Consider the following 6,821-nt stretch of genomic DNA (forward strand, 5'->3'; position numbering starts at 1 on the left):
CACTGAACAAAATAAACTGCAGCCAAGCTGGAGCAGTTAGCAGCAGAGGTGCCATGCTCCACCACCGTAGCCTCTTGATTGCTCATTTCATTACGGTTAATAACTACACACTTAGATTTATGGCCTATATAATTCATTATATTGAGGTAAGTTGCGCTACACTATTGTGCAGGAGAGACTCCCTCTTCGCTTTGAAAATATTTCAGCTGAGCTACGTTGTACACTCAAAATGCTGCTCGCAAAGCCACGCTGTGCCCAGCCGATGCATATGGCACACCCTGGAAAGCTAATTAAGCCTAATACTCTGTAATTATTGTACAATACAGTGCACGCTCCGTAGTCACTGTGCAGTTTCGGGCATGGAAAATTTGCCCAGCAAACAGCGCGATGAATACCTTATAGACACATATGAACACAGGTTCCAGCCTGGTCTTGCTCTCATCCGGTGGAAGTCCACACAGAACCGGTGGTAGGCTGTTACATTGCATCATAATCAAGGCACGCGAAACTGGAGCTGTCATCGCAGCTGTTAGCTTTCTCTTCGTCTTGCTGGTATTGTCGGGTGGGCGTGCGTACACCGTTGCCAGTCCTTGAAGCCTGAGGGTAGCTTTGTAGTTTGCAGCGGATAATGTTTGTTTTTTCTCTCAGCTGGGACTTCTCTCACGCCGTGACGAGGCTGTCCGAAACATAAGCGACGAAGCATCGTCTCCAGATGTCAGGTTTTTGCGAGAGCGAAGAATGAATAGTAGTGCACAGGAGAGTGATCTAAGAATCAAAGTCCTATTGGGCAAACTTGTGCGCAAATGTTCACAGACGATTACGATACTCCCTAGTGCGAAATTTGAGCGAAGCAGGATACGAGTTTTCACTTCGTGATATAGTGGCTGGCCTGGACAATTTGTGTCTTGCGCCACGTTGCAAACGGAGCGAAGTACGGCGCGACTGCCTCGCTAATCTGGAGATCGCGAGAGCCAGCGCGTAGGTGAGGCGTGGGCGCTATTCACACCAGCCGCCACCGACATACCTACCACACGACGCGCACTACTCCGGTGTCTCTTAGCCATCGTCTCAACACGAAGCTTTTTAGGGGCGAAGCTCCTTATAGCGGCACCCGTTCGTCCCCGTCGTCGTCGTCGTAGTAGTAGTGTGTAACCAGTCTGAAAAAAATGAGAAACAAAATTCCGAAGTTGTGTCCGTAGCGCGGCATCGAACCAGGGACCCCTCGCTTCCGAGCGCGCGGCGTTAGCCCACTACGCCACGAAGCGGACATGGACACACGCACCACGATGGCAATAAATACCCAACATTAACGAAAGGCCGCGTTTCTAGCGCGTTTCTAATGCGTTTGTGCTAGCGCGTTACGGTCCGTGTAAGAAGCTGGTGTAAGACGCTGGGGCCTCTCCGCCTTACCTTCAACGCGTTTCGAACGCGCTGCCCAAAGCGGTGGCAAGTCAAGTTCAAGTCGAGGAGCGCTTATGATTACGGGGGGTATACTCTCTCAGCAGTCATGTGATGGCGTCGGCAAATGCGGTGCACGTTCCGGCATGTGTAAATGGCTGCGTAAGACGCTGTGGCCGCTCCCCCTTACTAGAGAGTACTGCACGTTTCTAACGCGTTTGTGCTAGCGTCCCCTTAAGCGGGAGATCCGATGATTCCCTCCGGAGCTTCGCCCACTCATCATCATTCACCCCGTGGATATGCTGTGATTTTTTTTCTCACGGTTTCGCCATACCCTCCTCCACTTCCCACCTAATATTTCCGCTGCACCCTCCTCTCCGCTTTCCTCCTCGCGTCTTTCATCCCCTGCTGCGCTCCGCGTTCGCTTTCATGTTTCGCTGAGCTCGTCCGCTCGGTTACGCCGCCGCTCGCCTCAGGAATGGACGCCTAAGAGCTGCGCTCTAAAAGACAATAAACATTGAAATCAGAACACAAATCAGAAAGCAAGTTCCTTGATCGTTTATTCTGAATCTCATGACTCGAGTGCGCCCGACATTTCTCCTTGACTAATCACACATTCTAGCGTAATCGCTTGTGCCCATACACATCTGAGAGTTTACCATGCATCCGCGCCCGAGCATAATCTGATAAGCCAAGGCTCTGTTGCTATATATCAGAATCTGCTAATCTCACACACATATTTGGAGCTATTGTTCTTCACCTCGACGTCAGTCACCAGATCTATGGGAAGGCTGTGCTGGGCTGCTAATTTTATTGTGATGGCTATTAAAGGGACCCACCGACCGCATCTCTGCGGTCTGCGTCACCGCCACCGTGAGGTTCCGTATAAAGTCCAAGGGTGATAACATTATCACCACGCACCGTATTTATATGTGCGAGTGAAAGCGTGCGAGGGTGAGTTGGCGATCGCGGCTCAATCTCGCGCACGCAAGGGAGGAAAGCGGGAAGGAAGCGCGCCGTCTTCCACCACACGCAAGGCTCAGGGGGAAGGATAGGATGGCGGGGTGGGTGCGCTTTCTACCCGGCCCAGGCGGCCCCGCGCGCCCGCCCGGGCCGCTGTATCTTGAAAGCCATCTGCGTAGGGGACACAGTCCGCCATGCACTGTGTTTTCGCGGCTTAGTTGATGCGAGACGCTGTACGAAGGTCAATTTGCTCGCTGCTGCCTCCGGGCTTGCTCATTGCAGCGTTTCGGTTTCGAGTTTCCGTGATCATCGGGTGCGATGTGTTCATATTTGCTTGTGCGCGCCTGACACCATGCTTGTGTATTTAGTTGTATGCCTATGTTTACAAGCTTATACGGCCGATAAAACTATCTTTACTTGGTATAGCTGTTCACTAATTTGCTATCGCAATCGATACTTCGCGTTTCTGGCGAAGCTGCGAGTTTCTTTATGACGGGGCAGCTGAAAATGGCGTGCGAACAGTGGCTGTAAGCATGCGTCAGAAAAGGCTGTGCATGGTTGCTGTGTTTTTTTTTCCAGTTTTTTAGACAGCTTCCGAAACTGACTGCCCCCTAGAAGGGCTACAAAACCTGTTGTATAGAGTCGGTGACAGTAATTAAAACATTTCGGATGCCGTAGGCGTGTCTTGCGCTGAGCAGGAAAGTTGCACCAAAATTAATGCAATGAAAAGTGGTCACAGAAAAAAGCTAAACAAAGCATTCATGTCTTTATGGCTCAGCACGTGATCAATACATGAACATGAGCAATAGCAACATCAACAAATAATACAAACAACAGAAAAACATGAACGATAGCAACCAAATTCATTCAGCTCATTATGGCAATAGTGCGCGTGCATTGCATTGTTAGGGGAGAATATACATCTTGATAAAGGACACTATGAAAAACGAAAGGAGACCCTGGGAACATACTAGGTTCCCTTAGCCGCTGCACGTGGCCCTCGCCTGGCAAATACTGCCGACGATTGCTCTGCGCGAGGGCTCCATACTCGACGGATATGGAAACTAGGGACCGGGTAACGTAAAACTATGCAATTATGATGTTATTCCAATCTCCAGAGGCCAGATTCACAAAGCTTTTCTTTCGTAAGTGCTCTTTGCCATTGGCAGGCCACCTTAGATAATAACATGTCTTGTATCCGGATTGGCTGAAATTCTTTCTTACGAATACTTTTAGTGTAAGAAGTCTTTGTGAATTCGGGCCCAGGTGTTTAATTTACGCAACCACCGACGCAAGCATTGGGCAGTACTTGCGCCACTGGGTTGGTTTAACAGCCAACTCTAAAGCTCTCCTTACTTATATGAACCACTTTTGCTTGCTTTAAAAGCAAATAGCATTGCCTACCTTGAAAATCTTTTAATGCGAAACATCATGCAGGAAGCTCTCAGCAAGATGAAGAAAGCTCATTTTGAATTGATGGTGTTACATAAAAATCAATTTGTTCCTGCAAGTGCGGTAATATAAAGCTGCAATCTCGAACTAGACACACTGATGTCTATAAAATGCCAAAATTACGAAGCTGTAGGCAGTAGGTGAGTAATTAAATTTGCCACAATGCTCACATTCTTGCTTTCATAACAAGTGCGAAGTGTTAGGCTAAATCTGGTGTTTCAAACTGTCAATCTTGATTTTCGATAAAGAAAGGCTTTACTTAAGCCGAGTCAAACGACCTTACGATAATTTGGGGGCACTGAGTCTTCCGCGAACAAAGGCCACATCATCCGCAACAGTCCGAAGCTACGATTCCTTCGCGAGCTAGAAGTGCCCCTTTCGCTCCACTGATGCGCACCTGATGTGGAGGCACATGCTCGTTGGTGCATCGATTGGACACCAGGCACCGGTCGCTACTCTCCACCACAACTGCTCCTGCTCTCCGACTGCAAACATCTCTCGGGGAAAGAAAGGGGGTGTTGCTTCTACATCATACGACAGAACCGTGGGGGATAGGCAGTGCTGTACCCTATCTAACGGAAGAAGAGAAGTCAGAATGTGTCGCTCCAATCCCGCAAATAAAGAGCTACTATATCATGCATTGCATCATGATAATTCCCATTAAGGGAGCTTCGGCCATGGTATTTCTTAATTAATTGAATGACAAGAGGAATGTATACCGCGCAGAAGTGGAGAGCGTTTCAGTAGGTCTGATAGAGCACATCGAAAGATGGGAAGTGGATGGGGCAGGTGATGCTGGCGTCTGCGATTGGTTCACTTCCCCTTCCTCAGCTCGCGGGGGCTGGTCAAAAATCGCGGAAGCTTAAAACTGCCGCTGCAACGGATCGTCAGCAAGGAAAAGTTGGCGGAGCGATGACGCGTACTTGACGAAAGGGCTCAACAACCTTAAATGACCACACAAATTCCTTTTAATATATGCTGAGGAATCTATTCTCCCCGGTAGCTCCAAGTGGACAGAGCAATCGGCGGGCTGCCGTTATTTATTTCTTTTGGAAAGGGGCTCTCTTTCGCCATTGAAAAGCAGTCTGTTTTTTTTTTCGGTATACTAATTAATTTTTAATGAGCACGCGCCACTTTGACGTGGTGCTCTTTCGTGCTTTTGAGACGTCGCGTGACAGACAGGCGAAGTGAGTGCAGCCCGAAAATATTAAACCAATAGCGGAAGGCTAATGGAGAAAAAGACGTAAAATGGGAAGGAACCCTCATGCACAAGCAGTGTGTAGATTACATATCAGATGAGTAGTTTATGCGGCTTTCATGAATTCTCGTGACAGGCAGGCGAATGGGCGTGGCCCGAAAAATGTTTCACGAATCTTGGAGGGCTAGTGGCAGAAATGAATGGAAACATATTTAAACAGCTTTACATTATAGGTTCCTAGATTTGTACGGCGCGACTGAATGCGATCACAACAATTAGAGGTGCCGGAAAACAAGAGTACTGGTTTAAACATGGCGCAAGAACCTCCTCACAAGACACACTGCTCCCCCCCAACAGCCCCCTAACATGCTTCACCCTTCATACTCGGCTCTGAATCATGGAATATTTTTGAGGGCAAGCTGAAACACCTAACTTATAAATGTACAGCGTCCTCCGAACCTAATATAATTTCACATTCTCTAAAGAAAAAAAAAACTCCTGCTTTGAGCAGCCACATTACAGCTTCAGTCAATCACCAGCAGCAGAAAGAGGCTACTACACAGATCCCAAGTGAGAAACTCTTATTCGCTATATTCTGCTCACCGTCTCGTGGTAGCGTCTTGTCACCAACAAAATATTTAAAGATACGACTGCCCTGAATATTTCATGCGCACGTGGGAACGCAGAGGACGCTGAAAATTGCGTATCTTGTGTTTTTGAAAACGGCTGGAATTTGCAGAAGCAGCTTGAAATCCATAACTCCCCATTCTGATGCCAGCAGCTTTGCCGAGCTGAAACGAATCTTCCTATTCGTTTTACGAAATTTGGCCTCATCACTACGGTATTTTCAGCTGTGTATTCCGTTTAAGAGCATATAGGCCAACAAGCTGGTACGTCGGCAGCACAATACAATTAAGATGAAATGGTTTTGCACTTTTGTATTTGTTCTTCCCGCGGTTATTATGTGCCACATTTCCCCTTAAATAGCAACATTGCAAGATAGCCTGAATAAAAAATCACCGCATATCCACGAAGTGAATGATGATGAGTGGGCGAAGCCCCGGGGGATCATTCGGGTAAACCACAGCTACGGACGAGAGAGAAAGAGAGCGCGCGTCGGGAACGAACGCCCTTGTGCAATGCAGCGCCCCTAGCTACGGACGAGAAAGAGAGCGCGCATCGGGAACGAACGCCCTTGTGCAATGCAGCGCCCCTAGCTACGGACGAGAAAGAGAGCGCGCATCGGGAACGAACGCCCTTGTGCAATGCAGCGCCCCTAGCTACGGACGAGAAAGAGAGCGCGCATCGGGAACGAACGCCCTTGTGCACCGCAGCGCCCCTAGCTACGGACGAGAGAGAAAAACGCCGAAAGCTGGCTTCCGGAACCGGAAGTAGAACCGGACGCGGAACCGGAAGTGGAAACGGAAGCGGAAGTCGGCTTCCGGAAGCCGGAGCTTGGCGTACATGTACTATATATATATACAGGGTGTTTCAACGAACACTTTCAAAAATTCCTAAAGGTTGCCTGTGGTAGATAGCACAATTTTAGTTCATGAGCTGGTCTACTCGAAGAGGCGGACATTACTTGCACAAGAAATTGAATAGCATAATTAAGTAATTAACAAAAATTACTAATTAAAATTTTAAGTAATTACCTGATGGCCCATATTGCAATTTACAAATTGTGGCCGTGCAGTTCGCAACGCGGATCCACTTGGAACGAATTATCGACAAGACAGCAGTTTCGAGATATTAATTCCCGAAATTTGCAGAGAAATGCATTGGTGTTCCAGTTAGTTTCTTAACAAAA

Source organism: Dermacentor silvarum, chromosome 9 (assembly GCF_013339745.2).
Source record: "Dermacentor silvarum isolate Dsil-2018 chromosome 9, BIME_Dsil_1.4, whole genome shotgun sequence".
NCBI lineage: Eukaryota > Metazoa > Arthropoda > Arachnida > Ixodida > Ixodidae > Dermacentor > Dermacentor silvarum.